Source organism: Balaenoptera physalus, assembly GCF_965194825.1.
Source record: "Balaenoptera physalus genome assembly, chromosome: 8".
Classification (NCBI taxonomy): Eukaryota; Metazoa; Chordata; class Mammalia; order Artiodactyla; family Balaenopteridae; genus Balaenoptera; species Balaenoptera physalus.
Window position 1 is genome coordinate 84,122,534 of NC_138887.1, and position 23,817 is coordinate 84,146,350.

Here is a 23,817-nt window from a genome sequence, read left to right on the forward strand (position 1 = left end):
TGGACCAAAATATATAAATCTCAATCTGGATTTAATAGGAAATTTGTCTATATAGTTCCTCATGAATAAATCTATGAGAAGAATACTTTTAAATTGCATATTTTAATAAAGCTTGTAATTATATATGCTGTTAGAATCAAAATGATGAGGAATTGTAATTTATTCTTTTAAAAAGTATAATAAAAATTTAGCCTGAATTATTTTTTGTTTTCTATAATATGTTATGTTAAATTTATCTGGTGTTCATTAACTCTAAGTAAAAATTGGTACACAGCCAACTTAACAATATCTAGTATTTGTTTTTTGTTTTTTTTTAAATAAATTTATTTAATTTATTTATTTATTTTTGGCTGTGCTGGGTCTTTGTTGATACGCACGGGCTTTCTCTAGTTGCGGAGAGTGGGGGCTACTCTTGGTTGTGGTGCACAGGCTTCTCATTGCGGTGGCTTCTCTTGTTGTGGAGCACGGGCTCTAGGCACGCGGGCTTCAGTAGTTGTGGCACACGAGCTCAGTAGTTGTGGCTCGCAGGCTCTAGAGCACAGGCTCAGTAGTTGTGGCGCACCGGCTTAGTTGCTCCGCGGCATGTGGGATCTTCCTGGACCAGGGCTCGAACCCGTGTCCCCTGCATTGGCTGGCAGATTTTAACCACTGTGCCACCAGGGAAGCCCTAGTGTTTGTTTTAAACTTGGTATTGACTCCAGGAATAGGAGTGAGCTGAAGGAATGTAGGAAAGAGAAGGAACACATGTAGGAATGAAAAATACTTTTAAGGAAGGGAGAGGAACTGGTATTTTTAATCTAGAGGAGTAGGATTAAAGTTGTTTTTTTTGTTTGTTTCTTGTTTTTTATGAAGGATAAGATTATTAGAGTTTTTTTAGGAGAAAAACCTTCCTGACATAAATAAATATATGATAGACTTTATAATATAATTATCTTCAAATATTAATGAATGAACTGATAATCTTTTGGGGATGGTCCAGAAAGCTGCAAGACTAACTCAAGGTTATTCCCAGCCTTTGAATTAACAAATGCTCATTGAGTGCTTACTGTATGTCATGAATTGTATTAATAATGGGGAAATGCCAGTGAGGGTATTTTGAAGGCGTCTGACCTCAAAAGAGTATTCATTTTAATGCAGAAGATAGATGTGTAAATACACAATTGCACTGTAGCATAGAAAGTAAAATGCTAGGGACATGAATAAAAGTCTGTGACAGAAAAAGAAGTAAAATGTTTCTGCCTGGAAAGGGGAAAGGCTTTTGTAAGTAGATGACATTTAAGGTGGGTGTAAGGAATATGAGTAGGGATAAAGAAAGTGGGAGATATGGAAGAGGGAAGAATATTTGTCACACAGGAAATAACGCGGAGCCACGAAGAAGCTTGGTTATGTTTGGTGAATAGAATGTAGTTCAGCTTGTCTGAATATAGGATCTGAAGATGGGATGCATGTGGAGGTAAGACAGGTGGTGGAAAAGTTCTATTTTAAAGATGTTTGGACTTCATTCTGTGATCAGTGAGCAGTCACTGAAAGTGTGTAATTAGATAATCCAGGTTGGAGATGACTAAAGCCTGCACTAAGGGAGTGGTTGTGGGGATAGTCAAGAGAGCATGGATTTGAGTTATTTGGAGGGGATAATGCGTAGGGCTTTTAGATCAACTTGGATGTTGAGAGCAAGGGAGAAATCTAGATTTCTGGCTTGCTGATAATGAAGAAAGAGAAGAGAGGAGGAAGTGGAAGATGGCACAGAAGATAAAATAATGCTTTAGATACTGAAAATGATATGTCTAGGTGCTGAGAAACCATGTAGTTAAAGAGAGATTCTGAAGGCACTAATGTGGAGAAGGATAAAACTTTAGAGAGAGATTATCTGAAAGTTTGGTAGAGTGATCCAAACATGCCTCAAAAAGGAAGTGAAATTTTAAATGGTTCTTGAAAATACACTAGTATAGATTTTAATTGGTTGAAATACTAAGAAAAAAGGAAAATATTTTAGGTCATGTGAATCTTATGAACAAACATGGAAGGACTGGAAATTACAAAGGCATATTTGGGTAATAGTACATATTAAGAAAGACTACAAAATTTTCTAGGGAATCAGTGGGAGGAAAGCCTTGAAAGGTAGATTGATATACACGGGGTTAGGTTTTGAACTTTCTAAGCATTTTAGAAGTTTTAAAAAATGTACTGTGTAGATTTTGAAAGTTTAGGGAGTGACATGATCAAAACTACTTTAGGTCACTAATGGCACTGATATGAGTATAGGTAGAAAAGGAGGGAAAAAATAGTTAGGAAGCTTGGGGTAATGATGACTTCAAATAAAATGGTGATAGTGTAATTGCAGATGAAAAGATGGGCATGAAGCATATTGCAAAGATGAAATCAGTGTGGCGTAGCAAAAGATTTGGATATGAGAAATAATGAGTACATAAAGAGATGAAAATACCTCTAAAGGTCTGAGATGATGCCAGAGTCATTGATGGACATGGGGAAGTCATTGATTGGGAAGTAAAGATTAGGATTCATTTGTTCTGTTGACATTTATTGCATGCATACTATATGCCTGTCATTGTGCTAAGTTCAGTGCATAGAGATTTAAAAAATGATAGAAAGAAAAATGTTTAAAAAGAAAAGATGCTGCCCTTAAGGGGTTTATATTCTAGTTGAGGCAACAGAAATATAAACAATATCAAGAATAAAGTGTGATAAGGGCTACAACAGTGGTATGAAGACTGTACTTATGGAGCTCCTTTAGAGAGATGAGTGCTTGTGATTCCAGTGGGACATTTAGGTAGAAAGGTACAGCTTATAATTGGAAATGAGGAAATATGCCCAGGAAAGAGGACAGGAATGGACTTAAGGTCTTATTTTACTTGACCATACTGATATTTTGGCACTGCTAATCAAACCCTCTTTCAGATCTTTAGTTGAAATTATGTCTCATTTTATGTTCCTGTCTAAACTCTTATCATGACCGAATAAATCTTCCATTCTTTCCTCTTTTTGGTCTCAGGAATCCCACACACATCATGGGTTAACTTATTACTTATACGTTCATGATTCCAAATTTATATCTCTGGCCCAGAACTATCTTTTGAGATCTATGTACATAAAACAACTGCTCCTGGACATCATTACTTGTAAGTCTTATGTGCATTACAGACTCAACATACCTCAAAATTTACTATCTTTCTTCAGCCCCTCTTACAGTATTCAGGTACATGCAACTGGTGCTAATCATCAGCCCAGTTGTCCAAGATAGGAATCTAAGAATCATTCTTTATCATTTTATCTCATCTCTCATTCCCAACAGTCCTACAGAGTCAAACTCCTAAGTAGCTCTTAAACCAATCTTCTCTTCTCCATTCACGTGGTGATTGTTATGGTCATTCACTGCCAAGATTATGCAGTGAACTTCCATGTGGTCTCATTACTTCCAGTTTGACTTCCCTTCAGTCTGGGAGCCATGCTCTGGTGGTTGTGAACTACTACTGTGTGCCAGGCACTGTTCTAAGTGCTTTACATGTATTTAGTCCTGAGAGATACAGATTCACATCTGAGAGAGAAACGTATTCCTCTTTCTATTGTGCAGCATGTGGAAATTAGGGCAGAAAAGTTGGTCAAGGTCATGCAGTCAGAAAATGGGGGAGCTGGTTCTAGACCAGATACTCTGAATGGGGGTACCATGCCCTTGTGTACTATAGGTTATGTACTGTAACCTTCTACTGCTTTTATACTGTATGCTGCTTTGACCCTTGAACTATGGGTTGCTGACCTCTAAAAAGAACACATTTAAAGCCAGTGATTTAGAGCCATTTATTTTAACATTTGTTCACTGCAATCTTTTTGATAAAATTTTCATATTTTATTTAATTGATAAATAGAAATGAATTTTATGGCGATCTTATTTTAAAACTTTATTTAAAACTCACCATTTCTTTACTTTTCTCTCCATTTTTGGCTGATCCCAGTTAAACATTCATTTGTGCTTTTTCCCCCATAAGATATGCCTTGAAATTCTTGTGAACGTGATGTTAATAAGAAATTAATTTGTGTTCCAGGGGAATAATATGTTCACACAGCAAGTGTGGCATCATTTTTAAAAGTGTTCTGCCAAACAGAGCTGAAGAATTGGCATGTAGCTGAAGTCTGGTTTTGTTTCTTATGTCTTAAAGTGATATTTAAGTCACCCATTGGATTAATGCACCAGATGTAATAAAACCCTCTTACCTAGTGAGTCTACTTGGACATGCTTCACCACGTGATGGTATATGGTAAAAGCCGGATCTGCTACAGTTTCTTTATTTAGCTGGAATACTAACCTGGCTCCATGTTCCTTTCCAAAAGGAAGACCCAAGCAAGAATGTCTTCATATTCTCACTAATGTTGGTTAGACATAGTTTTAGTTCCCGTGTGAATCTTTACAGGTAACAGAAAGAAAGAGATGAAAATAACCCTAAGAAATATTAAACATTCCCCAAGTTCTGTTTAACTGCCATGTTGTCAAGATTATCTTTTAGTATCTAAATTTAAAATAAGTTAATGTTAACTTCTCTTTCTGATATATTGCTGTTAAAGAGACACTACAGGTACACGAAGAAAAGTAACTAATAGGATGATAAAACTTTCTCCATTATGCATTTCTTCCTTTCATCCTTCTATTTTTCCATCTTTCCTTCAGCAAATATTTATTGATCACCAACTATGTTCCAGGAACTGTATTATATACTTGGTATTTATCACTGAATAAAACAAAGATCCCTGCTCTCATGGAACTCACATTCATATTATTCTCAGAATAAAATCTATTGGACATAGGTAGAGGTGGCCTGGGCATCAGAGTAGAATGAAGGTAGAAAGATATATAGATTTCAAAAAAGGAAAAGAAGTGTGCCAGGAATGGGAAATGGACCTAAATATTACATGTTTAGCAATTTTTATCAGTGGGGATCCCAATCTTTGCATCAACATCATAGTGTTTTGTCATAAATAACATGTAAAAGTTGAATCCAGTCTGAAATTCTGAAAGCTGAGTCCATAGAAAATGTCCCAGATTCAAGAGAACTCATCTGCAGTTTGCAAGCCTTCCCAAAAGAAGGACTGACCATTTGTAACACTAATGGACACATGATGTGCTCTAAAATTACATTTCCACCTATCTTGAGATCAGCTAATGCCTCTCTAGCAGTTGTAAATTTATCTGATATTCTGATTTTCTCTATATTGAAACACTGTTTTGGTTCTCCCCTGGATATCTTTGGTTTTAAATTAAGAATGAGAAGTAAAACATTCTTAAGGTAGACTCCTGACCAGTGTCTGAAATATCTGAAAGATGTGGAGTTGATCTCGGATTCTCCATTCTTTCAGTTATTTGAGCCTCCACATCAATTGCTTGGGTGGTTTGATTCTAATTGCTAAGAGGGAAAACCATTTATTACCATCTCAACATGAGTTTCCTAAGTAGCAGGTTAGTAGAATTTTGTCATGTGGAGGAGGCAGAGACTGATGACACAGTGTCATCATCAACTGTTTGCTATCATTTAACTGAGCCACCATTTAATTATTAGTATAATGTAATAACTTGAGCTTGCTTTGGTGTCCTGGAAATTAAAATGAAGCACATGAGTAAATTCCACTAAACATTATGTTTTCTTTTCCAGGTGTAATGCAATTAGCACAACACTATTTAATAATGTACTAGCCCACAGCTATTTATGGCCAAGCCCAAGTTTGCTGCAGAACCAACCCGTCTCAAGTGTCTGTTTAATATTAGAAAGCAGGAAACCTACAAGGCAATAAAAGCTTCAGAATTTTTTGTTAGGGTTTGATTAAAATTCATTATTAGCTAACACCTAACAATATTCTTATGGGAAAGGATTCTCAATTTTATGAGAATAGTAAAATATTCTGGGTAAACTGTAATATTTCCCTGGCAGCATGAATTTCTGTCTGGTTTATTAAATGCCCATGTTCCTTACTTTTCTTCGAGATACATTCAAAAATGTTTCCTGAAAGATAGATAATTTTTAAGCAGTTCTACTTAGGACAAAATTAAATGTATAGATGGCTCTTTCCAATTTCATTGTGATTTTTCTTCATGCTAAGAGAAATACAATGAAATAATTCCGATCTTCTGGAAAATATGCTTTGAAAATTTAAAAGGTTTTGTGTCATGAAACCCTCAGGGCATATAAGCTGGTTAAAAGCTGTGCTAACCTCATTTGAAATTAATACCAGTGTATCAATTTGCAATACTGTTTTTCCTGCTATGGTACTTAATATTTAATTCAACATTTGTTGATCCCCTATTATGTGCAGGGCATTGTGCCAGGGCATTTGGGGGATACAAAGTCAAAAGAGAATAAACAAGGAACCTACTTCCAAATGATCTTAATATTTGGCTGGTGATAAGGACAGGTGAGAAAATTTGACTATGATTCAAGGCAAGATGCAGCAAATACTTCACTAGAAGTGTAAGTGGAAGACAGTGAGAGGAAAGAGTGATTAAAACATCCATAGGTATTTTTCTCTGGCCCTTAAAAAAACAAGATTTTTAGGGGTGAGTAATTAGGAAAGTACATTGTATATTGTAGACTGAAGGAATAGCATAGGAAAAGGAGTGGACTTCTTGGAAAAAGTCTGAAGGAATTGGAGTAAAGAATAGCATGTCGTGTGTTTGGAGGGAGATATAATGGAAGTCAGAATGTGGAGATCATTGAATGCCATGCATTTTACCCATACTCTAGAAAACAGAGCCTGCGCAGAGCTTACATGTTCATACTTTATTGGGTATTTTGGTCCCAGAAGGTTAAGAGCATTGGAAAGGACAAGTTAAGGAGATAGGATGAGAATTAAATATAAGATGTCCTATTCCTGAGTTGTTGCAAGAAATCACAGCTGGTTGTTTTGTCAAGCTGGACATGTCTAGAGAGACCATATGGAACCACTGCATATCATGACAGTCCGTCACAGTGTGGAAGGTGAGCAATTTATTTCCTGGCTGCTTCTTAGTTTATTTTTCATAGATCAAAATTCAAACCATGGCTGATGAGAATGTTCTAAAATTAGAGAGAGGTGATAGTTGTGCAACTCTGTGAATATACTAAAAGCCACTGAATTGTACACAGTAAATGGGTAAATTTTATGGCATGTGCACTATATCTCAATTAAGTTATTATTAAAAAATTCAACCCATGAGAAGCTAGAACCTTTTGGGGACCAATCAGGTTGGGATTAGAAGTTAGAGCTTCTGGGGATTCTGCCATGAAAGGTGGCAACCCAGATTAAGTTCAAACCCAGTTCCCGCCTTTCAGGACAACTGAGACAACTGAAGCGTGAGAAGATGAAGTGAATGTGCCTGCCACAGTGGCCAGAGGTTTGTAACCTAAGAAATGGTCTGATCTTCCACAGGGACTATTCTGATCAGAAAACAAGTAGTTTGGCAAGTCCTAGAAGAATAGGTCGGACTAAAATATCTGGGAAGAAGCAGAAACTAACTCCTAAAAAAGGCTTAAAGAGGATTAGCACATCAACCCACAATTTCTATTGTTGTAACTGATCTTGAGACCTGAGATTGAAGACAACCACACAGATCCTTTGTTCCTCCACTCATTGAGAGGTGGAGTCCCATTGCCCTCTTGTTGAATCTGGTCTTGTCTTAGTGATTCTCTTGACTAATATAATGTGGAAGAATTGACTTCCTGGGACTTTTGAGTCTAGGTCAGAAAAAGACTTGCAGCCTCCATCTTTATCTCTTGGAACACTCCCTCTTGAAACACAGCTGCATGTGGTGAGGAAGCCCAAGAAGCCCAGTGGAGAGGCCCCTGTGGAGCAGAACTGAAGCACCAGCTGAAGAGCCTTTATGAGTGCCCAGGAAACAGCCAGCTCCAACTTCCTCCCAGCCAACAACCAGCAATAACTTGCCAGCACTGTGAGTGGTCTATGCTGTGCACAGATCCTCCATCCCCATCAGGCTTCTTTAGTTGCTGCTGTGGGGAGCAGAGATGAGCTGCCTAAGCAAGCCCTTCCCAAATTCCTGACCCACAAAATGATATGGCTTAGTAACATTTATGTTTCTAAGTTACAAAGTTTTGGAAATTGTTTGTTGTGCTATAACAGATAACTATAATTGATACTTGTAATCACTTTCCTTAATCACCCATTCTAGATTTCTCTTACCACCATTTGCCTGGTCTGAGTGATTTTACTGATAGTATCACTCAGACTTTCTTCTCCAAGATACCTGAGCTCTTAATTTCCTTGTCTTTTTGAAACCATGTTTACTTTAAATGTCCACTCACCATTATCACTTGGCATGGAAGCATTGGAGATACCCAATGAATAACCTGGGTTCAAGAAATACTCCTCCTTTCCCCCATGATTTAGTAGCAAACCTGGATCCTCATGATTGCTTCATCTTTACAGCATTTTTTTTTTCTTTGCCCACTGGTACACTGGCATGAAGGCACAGGTGGCCACATGTCTGCTGCAGCTTTTATTTTGGTGGAAACTTTGCTGTGTTCCCTGACAGAAGTGTTTACCCCTAGGAACTAGGGTCTCTAGGTTGAGAGGTTTAAGGTTTTAGGAATACAAAGGAAAAATTCATCAAGTAGATCACTTGGTGGTGACAGTGAAAGGAGCCAATCTTATTTCCATCTATACTTGCTAGACCCATAGATTGTAGTTGTTGGGACACAACCCTATATACTGGCCATTGGTTCAGTCTATACATGCACTGTACCCAGCAGGAAGCATTCAAATCCTCAAAGTGTTGTCCCTGAGCTGGCACCCTGGATGACCTTTCAACAGGCCATTTAACTATATTATCAGGCTGCCTGTTTCTGGGTGAATGGGGTATGTTGTCAGAATGGTGAATCCTGCATCATCTTTTGCATCTCCGTTGCCATAAAATATGTCTCCTAGTGCAAGGAAATATTATGATATATATCAATGAATTAATAGTCTCTAAGCCTTTGGATACTGATGCTATCAAAGTCATTGCAAGCATGGAAAGCAGTATTTGCAGTATGAAATAAGTCTAGAAATGACAAATCAATGCCCACTGCTAGGTGGAATATATTGCAAAAACTTAAACATTGTAGCAGTTCCCTGAATTCTAGAAGGTTTATACTACAACATCTGTCATGCATATATTTTATTAGAGTATCTAGAGTGCTTATGAAGCTTTGCATGGTTTCATTAGCATAATGACGCAATACTGTAGACCAGGGTGATTTTTCACTGGAATGTCAAGATGACCAAAATTCTTGAGGACTGTATTCTGACAAAGATTGTAAGAGTTAGTATAGTTTTGAGGCAAGACTGGGATTTTTGATTCTCTCTACTTTTTAAGATTGAGAAAAAATGCCTTTCAAAATATAACTGTATACAATGTGACAGAGTCTATGTTGATAAGGTCCTATAAAGATACAACATATGGCATGGCAACTTCAGTTTGGACTATGAGCTGATTAATTTTACTGAAGTCAACCTTTATCATTGATGATTTACCTGGTTTTGCCAAGGCAACACAGATGAACTGAATGGAGATAGGATGGAACTTACTATACCTGTTACACTTAAGTCTTTGGTGGTGGCATTGATCACCATCATTCCTCTCAGGATATGTCTTCTAATTTACTGTCTTGGCCAGTGGTGAGGGGTTACAGTATAGCCTTTTCCGTAAAATGGCCCTTATACTTCAGATCACGGAACCAAATGTGAGCCTTTTTGTTAGCAGCTAAGTATATCATCCCAGTTATAAAGGTGGAGCCTGAATAGATAACCGCAGAGTAGGTCTATAAATTAATTACCTGTTCTCCTTGTGTCCCCATTATGAACTGATATCCATGGTGATAAATTTTTATGGTGACATCAATTCCTTAAAATATCTTCGGTATTTATTTTTCTACTTACCCTGGAAAATGGCATCAGTGCCATTTGGAATTAATCTGTCTCAATCATTACATACCATTTTCCTTTGCAGTAGTGCATCCCTTATAATCACATAAATTTTTGACAGTGTGCCCTGTGGCTGAAAAAAGTCTTCTTCAAAGCTACTGTTAGAACAGTCTGGTTACATAGTATGACATTTGTTGGCAGATAGCTACCTTGAGCCCATCATTTTCTTTTTTGCAAGACTTCCCATGCTATTCAATGAGGCCACCAAATGCCAAATTCCATATAATTATCACTACCTCATACTAATCGAACAGCATCACTTGATCATCCAATTCCTTGCATTCTACCTGCACATTATCATAATTAATTGCAGGTGAAGGCTTTCATTGTGATCAAAAGTGAGGAGAAAGAAAGTAAAACAGGAATGGAGGAAAATCAAACAAAGATGATGTATTATGGAACCACAACTTCAAAAGAATGCATAGCTGGTGGCTAGGTCATACATGATATATCTGGGGAGGCTATTTGTAATCCCTGCATTTTGTAATAGTCCGTTTGAGGAAGTAAGTCTTAAAATGCTTCATGAAGGGCAGGGAGGGAAAGCAATCTATCTGCCAGCTTTTTCTGCCTCTCCCTGGTTAAAGTTCTCTTAGGGTGCTCATGTTTCATGTTTGGATTGTGTTACATACATCCTCAGGGGTGCTAGGAAATTTTGGGGCTTAAGGAGGTAATTGAGTCACACTTGGGTCTTAGAACTGCTGTGGTTCCCACTGTGGTAGGTATGATGTATGTCATGCAAAATTCTAAAAGTCTGAGACAATTTAGAAGTGATAGGAAATGAGGTAATAGTGGTAGCACTTGGGGCTTGAAGACTATGCATCCAGATAAGTATATACTATCACTAGAATATTTTCATATTCCATAGGGGACGACAATTGTAAAAAATATATTTGGAGATGTTCAATGGAGTCAGAACATAGTTCTCGTCTATGTCCAACATTTACCTTTTTCAAGGATTATGTTGGCTATAGATAAGGCATGAACTGGATATATCCTCTGATAGTAAGAAAAGTTTGTCCAACAGTGTTTGATTAATATTGTGGACAATTTGTTCCGTTTATCATGGGTTATCTCATTAAGTATTTCAGCAAGTGTCCATTTGAGGTTATCTTATGCCACTATTCAGCCATCCTAGCTTTGCTATAACTTGTCTTACAACACAGTCATTCTCAGTATTTCATTTCAAAACTTGTAGCCAAATTCTGTGTATTAATGTATGGAATTTTTAAACTTCTCCATGGATTTTTCTTTTCACTTTACAAGAGGTCTTTGCACAGGGCTTTAGTCAGCATAACTGGCTTAGCATAATGGCCTGCATAACCATTTCCTCTAGATGCACTTTTTATGTCATTTATGGTAGGTCTCTACCTTTATAACCATAATTTCATCAGGTAGCATAAAGTACCAGGCAATTCATATATTTGTTGTCCAGTTTTGATCGGAGTACCTGAGGAGGTTAAGACTCTTCTCTGTTTCCATAGTTGATTTCAAAGTTATGAACTATAAAAACCTATCAGCTTTCTGTGATTATATTTAACCTTTTATATTAATCACATTGACATACCCCACAAAGGGCCATAAGTTTAGCTATTTGAGTTAATTTCTTTACATAAGAAGCAGGAGTCTACAAGGGAATCTGGGGTAGTTATTCAATAACCACTTTATATTTTCTCTTTTCATTTGCGAGATGAGACACATCAGTACACAATATTAAGTAAGTTTTTGTATGAGAATGTCTAAATGATATGTTCTGAAAGTGGATAACTCTTAAACATAGTTATTAGATTCTCCATCAGATAAGGATGTTAAACTTGCTGAATTGAATGAAAGTATAGATGTATGTTTAATATGAGAAAGAGAAATATAAATATTTTATATTTAATCAGATATCATATTTAAACAGAACATTTTTGAATAATTTCAGTTAGCAGTAGATATTGTATGCATATGATGCCGTCAAGTTCAAAGGTGGTTTTAACATGGAAACTGAATAGGTTTTTTAAAATTAAGATTTTACTTTTTTAGAACAGTTGTAGTTCACAGCAAAATTGAGGGAAGGGTACATAGACATCCCATAAATCCCCTGACCCCACGCATGCACAGCATCCCCCATTATCAGCATCCCCTGCCAGAGTGGTACATTTGTTATAGTTGATGAACCTACATTGACACATCATAATCACCCGAAGTCCATAGTTTACATTATGGTTTACTCTTGGTGTTGTACATTCTATGGGTTTGGACAAACGTATAATTACATGTATACGTCATTATGGTATCATACAGGGTATTTTCACTGCCCTAAAATCCTCTGTGCTCCAGCTATTCATCCTTCCCTTGCCTCCAACCCCCTGGCAACCACTGATTTTTCTTTCTTTTTTTTTTACTATCTTCATAGTTTTGCCTTTTCCAGAATGTAATATAGTTGAAATCAAACAGTATGTAGACTTTTCAGATTGGCTTCTTTCACTTAGTAATACGCATTTAAGGTAAGCCATGTTTTCTCATGGTTTGATAGCTCATTTCTTTCTAGCAGTGAATAATATTCCATTGTTTAGATGTATGACAGCTTATTTATCCATTTACCTACAGAAAGACATCTTGGTTGCCTCCAAGTTTTGGCAATTATGAATAAAGCTGCTGTAAACATCCATGTACAGATTTTTGTGTGGATGTAAGTTTTAAAGCTGAATAGTTTTTCTAATTTACCAAAGCTACAGATTCGTTGTGACAAGAACAATAAGCCATTAAGTGGGCCCTTTGATGTGTGCCATGTTGTTGAGTTAATTCCCTAGAGCATGGCCTATCCTTTTACGTGCATACAAAAAGAAAGGTTTGTAAAGATTTGGTAGACCCACATAGGTAGTTGTTGAAGAGATATTTTGAGCTTACTTTTAGACTTTTTCAGTTTCTGTGACCCATGAAAGTGGTTCTGAGATGTTTGATTTAGTCACATTATAAAAGAGCATTCCTATTTTGGAAAATTTGGGTACCTATAATCTACAGTATCTGTTTAATACAAGAAATTTCTTTAATTGTCTTTTAGTTGATCATCTTGGAAAATTTAAGATAATTTGTGATCTTCTCTTTGATAATGTCCTTCTTTCAGCTGATACTACATCATGGCCTAGAATGAACTATTGTTTTGCAGAGGAATTTTTTCTTAGAAACTTTGTGTCCCTTAACTAACTCAATGAGTAGATGGAGAGTCAGTTTTAGAGTCTGCCATATTAAGGGAACATCTGCTAAAGAAAAGTCAGCTATTTATTGGACTGGAGTGAGTCCACAAAGGATCTGTATATTCTTAAGATCTTCTTTCAGGACTAGGAGAAGTAGGACAAATCTTCAGTAAATCTCTCATTATATAACTGTCCAGGTGAATTATTGATTTTCCCAGGAGAAGGAAAATAAATATTGAGTATTTTTTATCAATTTGGACACTAAATAAAGCTGAGTACACATATATTACTGTAAAGAATTTGCCCTCAGATGAGACTGAGGAGAATATGTGCTAGGTACTACAGGGAAACAAAGAGTTAGTATTTTATGAATTACTCACTGAATTTGGAAAAAATTTAGATCCTGACTACTGGGCTTTTTAATGGGTAAAATTGGTGCATTGCTGGGGCTGGATAAAAAGGTGATTAGTTCATTGTTCATTAAACGGGTTATAACTTCTTTGACTTCAGCTTAAGAACAGTATTGAAAAACTTTAGGCAGAAGTTTTGAAGAATAAATCCGGACACATAGAGGTTTACTCTAATTATTTTGCCTATATTTATAGATTTTGCTGCTCATAAATTTCTGGAAACAGCTAAGTTTTTGATATACATTGTTGAAATGATTACCACCTCACATAGTTACCATTTGTGTGTGTGTATGTGTGTGTGTGTGTGGTGAGATCACTTATGACTTATTTTCTTAGCAAAATTCAAGTAACTGAACTTTGTATCCTTTGACCAACATCTCCCCATTTCCCTCACTCCCCAGCCTCTGGCAACTACCGTTCTTCTCTCTGTTGCTATGAGTTCAACTTTTTCAGATTCCACATATAAATGAGGTCACGTGGTATCATTGTAAATGAGATCATGAGAGATCGTGTAAATGAAATAATTTGTCTTTCTGGCTTATTTCACTCAGCATAATGTCCTCCAGGTTTATCCATGTTGTTGTAAATGTCAGGATTTCCTTCTTTTTTATGGCTGAATACTATTGCATTTTCTTTTTCCATTCATCTGTGATGGCCAAGTAGGTTATTTCCATAGTTTGGCTATTGTGAATAAAACTGCAATGAACATCAGATACAGATATCTCTTCGAGATACTGATTTAATTTACTTTGAATATGTACTCAGACTTGGTATTGCTAGATCATATGGTAGTTCTATTTTTAATTTTTTTGTGGTACCTCCATACTGTTTTCTGAAATAGCTGTATCAATTCACATTTTCATCAGCAGTGCACAAGGGTTCCTTTTTCTCCACATCCTGGCCAACTCTTGATATTTTTTTGTCTTTTTGATAATGGCCATTCTAACAGGTATGAAGTGATATCTCATTGTGGTTTTGATTTGAGAAATACCCTGAGGAAAGGGCAATTTATTTAGATGGTCTGGGGAAAGAGCAGAAGAAATAGAAGTGGTATAATTTATGGGTAAAGATAAGTATGGCTAGAGAGAAAAAGAGATACAAGGAGGGAAAACTTTAGAAGTTTGGAAGGACATTTTTTTTCCCTTTGGTTTTGCTAAAGAATTGTTGAGAGTGTCTATCTTGGAATCAGTATTTTGTTTTTAGGCCTTAGTATATCCATAAAAGAAAGTAAACCATAGATTATTTGGTATTTTGTTTCTTTTTTTTCCTAGAGTTCCACTTAAATGTATTATTCTTTACATGTCAGAAGTTCCCCATAATGACCATTGTAATTCCAAATCACTCTTAAGAAAATCTTCCCATTTATCAAGATAAACAAAATTATTTGGGTTATGGTAAGACAAAATATAGGAAGCATAAATTTTTCCAGAAGGAAGTCACAGCTTTAATGCAGAGATAAGCCCATGATAAATAAGTAAGAGTCTACCAGGGTGAGTCAATGGTGTGCACTTGTGAATGGCTCTTGGCTTCCCCAGTCAAGCAGAGAGTGTGATCAAAGCCTCAATAATTATTGACCTCAGAATATGGACTGATCAAAGTAACTCTCTTTCTTAGTTTGCCATCATGAAGGCTTTGTAGGGAGCCTGAAGCAAAATTTAACCAAGTACCTTTTCCTTTTTATGAATAGATCACTGGTTTAACAGACTTAGAAATTTTTTTTTTTTCTGGCCACACCACGTGGCATGAGGGACCTTAGTACTCCCACCAGGGATCAAACCTGTGCCCCCTGCAGTGGAAGTGCAGAGTCTAAACCACTGGACTGCCAGGGCAGTCCCCAGACTTACAAACTTCTGACATGTAAAATTTTATTCCATATGGTGTTGATTTTTATGTATGGTGTATGGTCACTAACAGAATCTTTAAAATTTTATAATGAAGTTTTATATATATGCATTTTAATTTCCACTTATTCTGTACTTTTTTCTATTTTTGGTGTAAGGAAATAATACTGTTTGTGTATGTGTATGTGTGTGCTCACATTGATCATTTTTTGTCAACTCTCCTTAACTCTCTTATGAATCTTTATTTATTATAGAAACAAGTTCCTCTTAGGTTTAAAATATATGAGAATTTCTAAGATCTTCATCTGTACCTCTGAATCTTAGACACTTGACTTTTTTGAAAGCTATTAACTGTAGAATCTGTTGAACCTCAACCCAAGAGGCTGGTATCCTTATTCTTTATTAAAGTAAAAGATGCATTTTCTTGCTTGAGAAAGGAGACCATTTTTATTACATTATTTTTATTGGATCCTATTATTGGATTACCTCTTAGGTCATTTTCATGGGAAAATCAGAGAAGAACAGTAAATTATTTTAAATTTTATTTGTGAATTTCTAAAACAGATATTATCGGCAGCATGCATTTAGAATTACAAAATCTTGATTCTGCTAGGACACTGTCTTATCTAAGTTTGCTTCTTAACTAAATCTTTTTCCAAACGAGAAAAATCTCAACATGCTTGCAAATCTTCAAAGGTTCATCTCTATTAAGGCAAAGAATTTCACAGTATTGCAGTTCTTCATATCTCAGTGGGTATTTTCTAGTGAAATCTCATCAAGAGGTATTTCATGACTGTTCCATTGTCCCTCCTGATCAATAGGGAGTCTCTTTACTTTTATAACAACAAGAAATCTAGACTATAAGGGTCTTTGGCTCACCAACAGTATTTTATATTAAGGAAACCAGAAGTTCACTTTTGTTTTTAATTTAATTTTATGTATTTTTTTATACAGCAGGTTCTTATTAGTTATCCATTTTATACATATTAGTGTATATATGTCAATCCGAATCTCCCAATTCATCACACCCCCACCCCCACCCCACCCCCCACCCCCGCCACTTTCCCCCCTTGGTGTGTGTACGTTTATTCTCTACATCTGTGTCTCTATTTCTGCCCTGCAAACCGGTTCATCTATACCATTTTTCTAGGTTCCACATATATGCGTTAACATACGACATTTGTTTTTCTCTTTCTGACTTACTTCACTCTGTATGACAGTCTCTAGATCCATCCACGTCTCTACAAATGACCCAATTTTGTTTCTTTTTATGGCTGAGTAATATTCCATTGTATATATGGACCACATCTTTATCCATTCATCTGTCGATGGGCATTTAGGTTGCTTCCATGACCTGGCTATTGTAAATAGTGCTGCAATGAACATTGGGGTGCATGTGTCTTTTTGAATTATGGTTTTCTCAGGGTATATGCCCAGTAGTGGGATTGCTGGGTCATAGGGTAATTCTATTTTTAGCTTTTTTAGGAACCTCCATACTATTCTCCATAGCGGCTGTATCAATTTACATTCCCACCAACAGTGCAAGAGGGTTCCCTTTTCTCCACACCCTCTCCAGCATTTGTTGTCTGTAGATTTTCTGATGATGCCCATTCTAACTGGTGTGGGGTGATACCTCATTGTAGTTTTGATTTGCTTTTCTTTAATAATTAAGGAAGTTGAGCAGCTTTTCATGTGCTTGTTGGCCATCTTTATGTCTTCTTTGGAGAAATATCTATTTAGGTCTTCTGTCCAGTTTTGGATTAAGTTGTTTGTTTTTTTAATATTGAGCTGCATGAGCTGTTTATATATTTTGGAGATTAATCCTTTGTCTGTTGATTCATTTGCAAATATTTTCTCCCATTCTGAGGGATGTCTTTTCGTCTTGCTTGTCGTTTCCTTTGCTTTGCAAAAGCTTTTAAGTTTCAGTAGGTCCCATTTGTTTATTTTTGTTTTTATTTCCATTACTCTAGGAGGTGGACCAAAAAAGATCTTGCTGTGATTTATGTCAAAGAGTGTTCTTCCTATATTTTCCTCTAAGAGTTTTATAGTTTCTGCTCTTACATTTAGGTCTCTAATCCATTTTGAGTTTATTTTTGTGTATGGTGTTAGGGAGTGTTCTAATTTCATTCTTTTACATGTAGCTGTCCAGTTTTCCCAGCACCACTATTGAAGAGACTGTCTTTTCTCCATTGTATATCTTTGCCTCCTTTGTCATAGATTAGTTGACCATAGGTGCGTGGGTTTATCTCTGGGTTTTCTATCCTGTTCCATTAATCTATATCTCTGTTTTTGTGCCAGTACCATATTGTCTTGATTACTGTAGCTTTCTAGTATAGTCTGAAGTCAGGGAGTCTGATTCTTCCAACTCCGTTTTTTTCCCTCAAGACTGCTTTGGCTATTCGGGGCCTTTTCTGTCTCCATACAAATTTTAAGAGTGTTTGTTCTAGTTCTGTAAAAAATGCCATTAGTAATTTGATAGGGATTGCATTGAATCTGTAGATTGTTTTAGGTAGTATAGTCATTTTCACAATATTGATTCTTCCAATCCAAGAACTTGGTATATCTCTCCATCTGTTGGTATCATCTTTAATTTCTTTCATCAGTGTCTTATAGTTTTCAGCATGCAGGTCTTCTGTCTCCCTAGGTAGGTTTATTCCTAGGTATTTTATTCTTTTTGTTGCAATGGAAAATTAAAGTGTTTCCTTAATTTCTCTTTCAGATTTTTCATCATTAGTGTATAAGAATGCAAGAGATTTCTGTGCATTAATTTTGTATCCTGCAACTTTACTAAATTCATTGATTAGCTCTAGTAGTTTTCTGGTGGCATCTTTAAGATTGTCTATGTATAGTATCATGTCATCTGCAAACAGTGACAGTTTTACTTCTTTTCAAATTTCTATTCCTTTTATTTCTTTTTCTTCTCTGATTGCTGTGGCAAAAACTTCCAAAATTATGTTGAATAATAGTGCTGAGAGTGGACATACTTGTCTTTTTCCTGATCTTAGAGGAAATGCTTGCAGTTTTTCACCATTGAGAATGATGTGGGTTTGTTGTATATGGCCTTTATTATGTTGAGGTAAGTTCCCTCTATGCCCACTTTCTGGAGAGTTTTTATCATAAATGGGTGTTGAATTTTGTCAAAAGCTTTTTCTGCATCTATTGAGATGATCATATGGTTTTTACTCTTCAATTTGTTAATATGTTGTATCACATTGATTGATTTGCATATGTTGAAGAATCCTTGCATCCCTGGGATAAATCCCACTTGATCATGGTGTATGATCCTTTTAATGTATTGTTGGATTCTGTTTGCTAGTATTTTGTTGAGGATTTTTGCAACTGTATTCATCAGTGATATTGGTCTGTAATTTTCCTTTTTTGTAGTATCTTTGTCTGGTTTTGGTATCACGGTGATGGTGGCCTCATAGAATGAGTTTGAGAGTGTTCCTTCCTCTGCAGTTTTTTGGAAGAGCTTAAGAAGGATGGGTGTTAACTCTTCTCTAAATGTTTGATAGAATTCACCTGTGAAGCCATCTAGTCCTGGACTTCTGTTTGTTGGAAGATTTTTAATCAGTTTCAATTTCATTACTTGTGATTGGTCTGTTCATATTTTCTATTTCTTCCTGGTTCAGTCTTGGAAGGTTATACCTTTCTAAGAATTTGTCCATTTCTTCCAAGTTGTCCATTTTATTGGCATAGAGCTGCTTGTAGTAGTCTCAGGATGCTCTGTATTTCTGCGGTGTCTCTTGTAACTTCTCCTTTATCATTTCTAATTTTATTGATTTGAGTTCTCTCCCGCTTTTTTTTTGATGAATCTGGCTAATGTTTTATCAATTTTGTTTATCTTCTCAAAGAACTAGCTTATGGTTTTATTGATCTTTGCTATTGTTTTCTTTGTTTCTATTTCATTTCTTTCTGCTCTGATCTTTATTATTTCTTTCCTTCTACTAACTTTGGGTTTTGTTTGTTCTTCTTTCTCTAGTTCCTTTAGGTGTAGGGTTAGATTGTGTATTTGAGATTTTTCTTGTTTCTTGAGGTAGGCTTGTATAGCCATAAACTTCGCTCTTAGAACTGCTTTTGCTGCATGCCATAGGTTTTGGACCATCGTGTTTTCATTGTCATTTGTCTCTAGGTATTTTGTGATTTCCTCTTTGATTTCTTCAGTGATCTCTTCGTTATTTAGTAACGTATTGTTTAGCCTCCACGTGTTTGTGTTTTTTACATTTTTTTCCCTGTAATTCATTTCTAATCTCATAGTGTTGTGGTCAGAAGAGATGCTTGATATGATTTCAGTTTTCTTAAATTTACTAAGGCTTCATTTGTGACTCAAGATGTGATCTATCCTGGAGAATGTTCCATGCTCACTTGAGAAGAAAGTGTAATCTGCTGTTTTTGGATGCAATGTCCTATAAATGTCAATTAAATCTATGTGGTCTATTGTGTCATTTAAAGCTTGTGTTTCCTTATGAATTTTCTGTTTGGATGATCTGTCCATTGGTGTAAGTGTGATGTTAAAGTCCCCCACTATTGTGTTACTGTCGATTTCCTCTTTTATAGCTGTTAGCAGTTACCTTATGTATTGAGGTGCTCCTATGTTGGGTGCATATAGATTTATAATTGTTATATCTTCTTCTTGGATTGATCCCTTGATCATTATGTAGTGTCCTTCCTTGTCTCTTGTAACATTCTTTATTTTAAAGTCTATTTTATCTGATATGAGTATTGGTACTCCAGCTTTCTTTTGATTTCCATTTGCATGGAATATCTTTTTCCATCCCCTCACTTTCAGTCTGCATGTGTCCCTATGTCTGAAGTGGGTCTCTTGTAGACAGCATATGTATGGGTCTTGTTTTTGTATCCATTCAGTGAGCCTGTGTCTTTTGGTTGGAGCATTTAATCCATTCACGTTTAAGGTAATTATTGATATGTATGTTCCTATTACCATTTTCTTAATTGTTTTGGGTTTGTTTTTGTAGGTCCTTTTCTTCTCTTGTGTTTCCCACTTAGAGAAGTTGCTTTAGCATTCATTGTAGAGCTGGTTTGGTGGTGCTGAATTCTCTTAGCTTTTGCTTGTCTGTAAAGCTTTTGATTTCTCCATCAAATCTGAATGAGATCCTTGCCGGGTAGAGTATCTTGGTTGTACGTTCTTCCCTTTCATCCCTTTAAATATGTCATGCCACTCCTTTCTGACTTGTAGAGTTTCTGCTGAGAAATCAGCTGTTAACCTTATGGGAGTTCCCTTGTATGTTATTTGTCATTTTTCCCTTGCTGCTTTCAATAATTTTTCTTTGTCTTCAATTTTTGCCAATTTGATTACTATGTGTCTCGGCCTGTTTCTCCTTGGGTTTATCCTGTATGGGACTCTCTGCACTTCCTGGACTTGGGTGGCTATTTTCTTTCCCATGTTAGGGAAGTTTTCGACTATAATCTCTTCAAATATTTTCTTGGGTCCTTTCTCTCTCTCTTCTCCTTTTGGAACCCCTATAATGCGAATGTTGTTGCATTTATGTTGTCCCAGAGGTCTCTTAGGCTGTCTTCATTTCTTTTCATTCTTTTTTCTTTATTCTGTTCTGCAGCAGTGAATTCCACCATTCTGTCTTCCAGGTCACTTATCCGTTCTTCTGCCTCAGTTATTCTGCTATTGATTCCTTCTAGTGTAGTTTTCATTTCAGTTATTGTATTGTTCATCTCTGTTTCTTTGTTCTTTAATCCTTCTAGGTCTTTGGTAAACATTTCTTGCATCTTCTCGATCTTTGCCTCCATTCTTTTTCCGAGGCCCTGGATCATCCTCACTATCATTATTCTGAATGCTTTTTCTGGAAGGTTGCCTATCTCCACTTCATTTAGTTTTTTTCTGGGGTTTTATCTTGTTCCTTCATCTGGTACATAGCCATCTGCATTTTCATCTTGTCTATCCTTCTGTGAATGTATTTTTTGTTCCACAGCCTGCAGGATTGTAGTTCTTCTTGCTTCTGCTGTCTGGCCTCTGGTGAATGAGGCTATCTAAGAGGCTTGAGCAAATTTTCTGATAGGAGGGACTTGTGGTGGGTAGAGTTGCCTGTTGTTCTGGTGGGCAGAGCTCAGTAAAACTTTAATCCACTTGTCTGCTGATGGGTGGGGCTGGGTTCCCTCCCTGTTGGTTGTTTGACCTGAGGCAACCCAACACTGGAGCCTACCCGGGCTCTTTGGTGGGGCTAATGACAGACTCTGGCAGGGCTCACACCAAGGAGTACTTCCAGAATTTCTGCTGCCAGTGTCCTTGTCCTCACGGTGAGACACACTACCCCCTGCCTCTGCAGGAGACCCTCCAACACTAGCAGGTAGGTCTGGTTCAGTCTCCTATGGGGTCACTGCTCCTTCCCCTGGGTCCCAATGCACACACTACTTTCTGTGTGCCCTCCAAGAGTGGAGTCTCTGTTTACCCCAGTCCTGTCGAAGTCCTGCAGTCAAATCCCACTAGCCTTCAAAGTCTGATTCTCTAGGAATTCCTCCTCCTGTTGCCGGACCCCCAGGTTCGGAAGCCTGACATGGGGCTCAGAACCTTCACTCCAGTGGGTGGACTTCTGTGGTATAAGTGTTCTCCAGTTTGTCAGTAACCCACCCAGCAGTTATGGAATTTGATTTTATTGTGATTGCGCCCCTCCTACCATCTCATTGTGGCTTCTTCTTTGTCTTTGGATGTGGGGTATCTTTTTTGGTGAGTTCCAGTGTCTTCCTGTCGATGATTGTTCAGCAGTTAGTTGTGATTCCAGTGCTCTCGCAAGAGGGAGTGAGAGCACGTCCTTCTACTCCGCCATCTTGAACTAATCCAGAAGTTCACTATTTTTTGTAGCCCATTTTTTGACTGGTGTCTCACATGTGTGATTTATGTCTGCTTAATACATTTGAATGGAGACACTTCAAAGATAGTTTACCTCTCCTTAAGAAAAAAAGAAAAGAAAATTTAAAGTGTCCTAGAATTTCCTTCTGAGGGCAAAATCAGCAAAGTATAAAACAATGAAATATCCTGATGTCAGAATCCATAGGTAGATGTAGCAACACTGACTTTCAGTACCAAGGAAATGTAGGATCAGATTATTCACTGGTATTTTCTGAAAAAAACAAAAAGAAAAACAAAACAACAACAGCAGAAAAACAAAGTTAAGGACCCCTGAATTATGGAGTAAAATTTGATTGTTTCATGAGTCAAAGGACTGGATTTAATGCCATTTAAATAGATAGTGACCTATGATAGCTGAAGGCTGCAGAACGTCACATGAGAAAATCTTAAAATTGTGTTTTTTATTTCAAGATTGAGTTGGACCTGCAGCTGATATTTGACTTATATATTTGATCTAAGTATGTTGTAAAATGGTAATTGTCCAAATAAAAATTTCTAATTTTTTGAAAACATGTACTTGTAAAATACTTTCTATTTTATGTACTAATCAAGGCCTAGAGATACAATATGAATTTTACAGAGTCTGGTTCTTCTCTTTTTCCTTAACAAAATGTGATTTCACATAACTTTTCCTCCAGTACATGTTTCATCTGATTTCTCCTCTCTTATCACTCATACTCAAACTACCCACAACATGGCCTCTTCCTTTGTCCTCTTTTGGAACTCTTTTTGCCAGGATCTCCAAAAACCTCTTAATTGCCCAATTTAGAGAATTCAGTTCATTTGATATCTTCTTCTAAGATTTGTCCGCTGTATTTCATATTTTTGACATTATGCTCCCGATTGCAATTTTTCTGCTTTCTGGTACACAATACTTGGCTTGTAATCTTGCCACCACTGTGAGATTTTATGCTTGGCTTTCTTATCACTTATATTGTCTTCCTGAGTCATTTTATCCACTCTTTGTCTTCAAATTCTCTGTAGAAGCAGAATCCTACTAAGTCTATATTTCCATCCCAGACATATTACATGATTTCTGGACTTTTATTGTCAACTCCAGTCCTGAGCATCATATACATCGTCTGTTGAACTCGAAGGCTTTGTTCCATAAGCATTTCTCCATGTAGTCTGACCTATTTCAATTAAAAGAACCATTATTCATTTACATTCTAAAGTCTGAAAACTGCGTATTTCAGGTATATATTTCACCATCAAGTTCTATTTTTCTGGACTTCATCTCATCTTTTTACCCCTTATTTCTCATTTGTCATGTCTCATTTAGTCTGCTTATTAGTCTCCCAACTTGTGGTTTTCTATAACTTTGCCCAGTCCCTTCTCCACAATCTCCCTAATAGAATGTTTCAAATATGAAGAGTAATTCCTCTTAAATTGAATTTGATGTATGAAATAAAATACCAATTGATTTTCTTAAAATTGCAAGCTAGTTGTTTCAGATCTATTTGCCAAATATTCCTCATTTGATTTGTGATGTCTATATTACTGTATAATAAATTCTTACATGTGATTGAATCTCTTTCTGGGAAATCTTT

General features: G+C 36.5%; 1 protein-coding gene and 1 long non-coding RNA gene across 5 annotated transcripts in view; one reads left to right on the plus strand and one right to left on the minus strand.

Moving 5' to 3' along the window:
- The window catches only part of LOC309665724 (uncharacterized protein), a 608,811-nt gene that overhangs the window by 362,968 nt on the left and 222,026 nt on the right, over positions 1 to 23,817 (plus strand). The gene's annotated exons all lie outside the window — the stretch shown is intronic.
- LOC309665776 overlaps positions 12,323 to 23,817 on the minus strand; it is a 52,613-nt gene continuing 41,118 nt past the window's right edge. Inside the window, exon 2 of the long non-coding RNA XR_014266687.1 lies at positions 12,323 to 13,948. This is a non-coding gene — a long non-coding RNA (uncharacterized lncRNA). The remainder of the gene's footprint in view (positions 13,949 to 23,817) is intronic.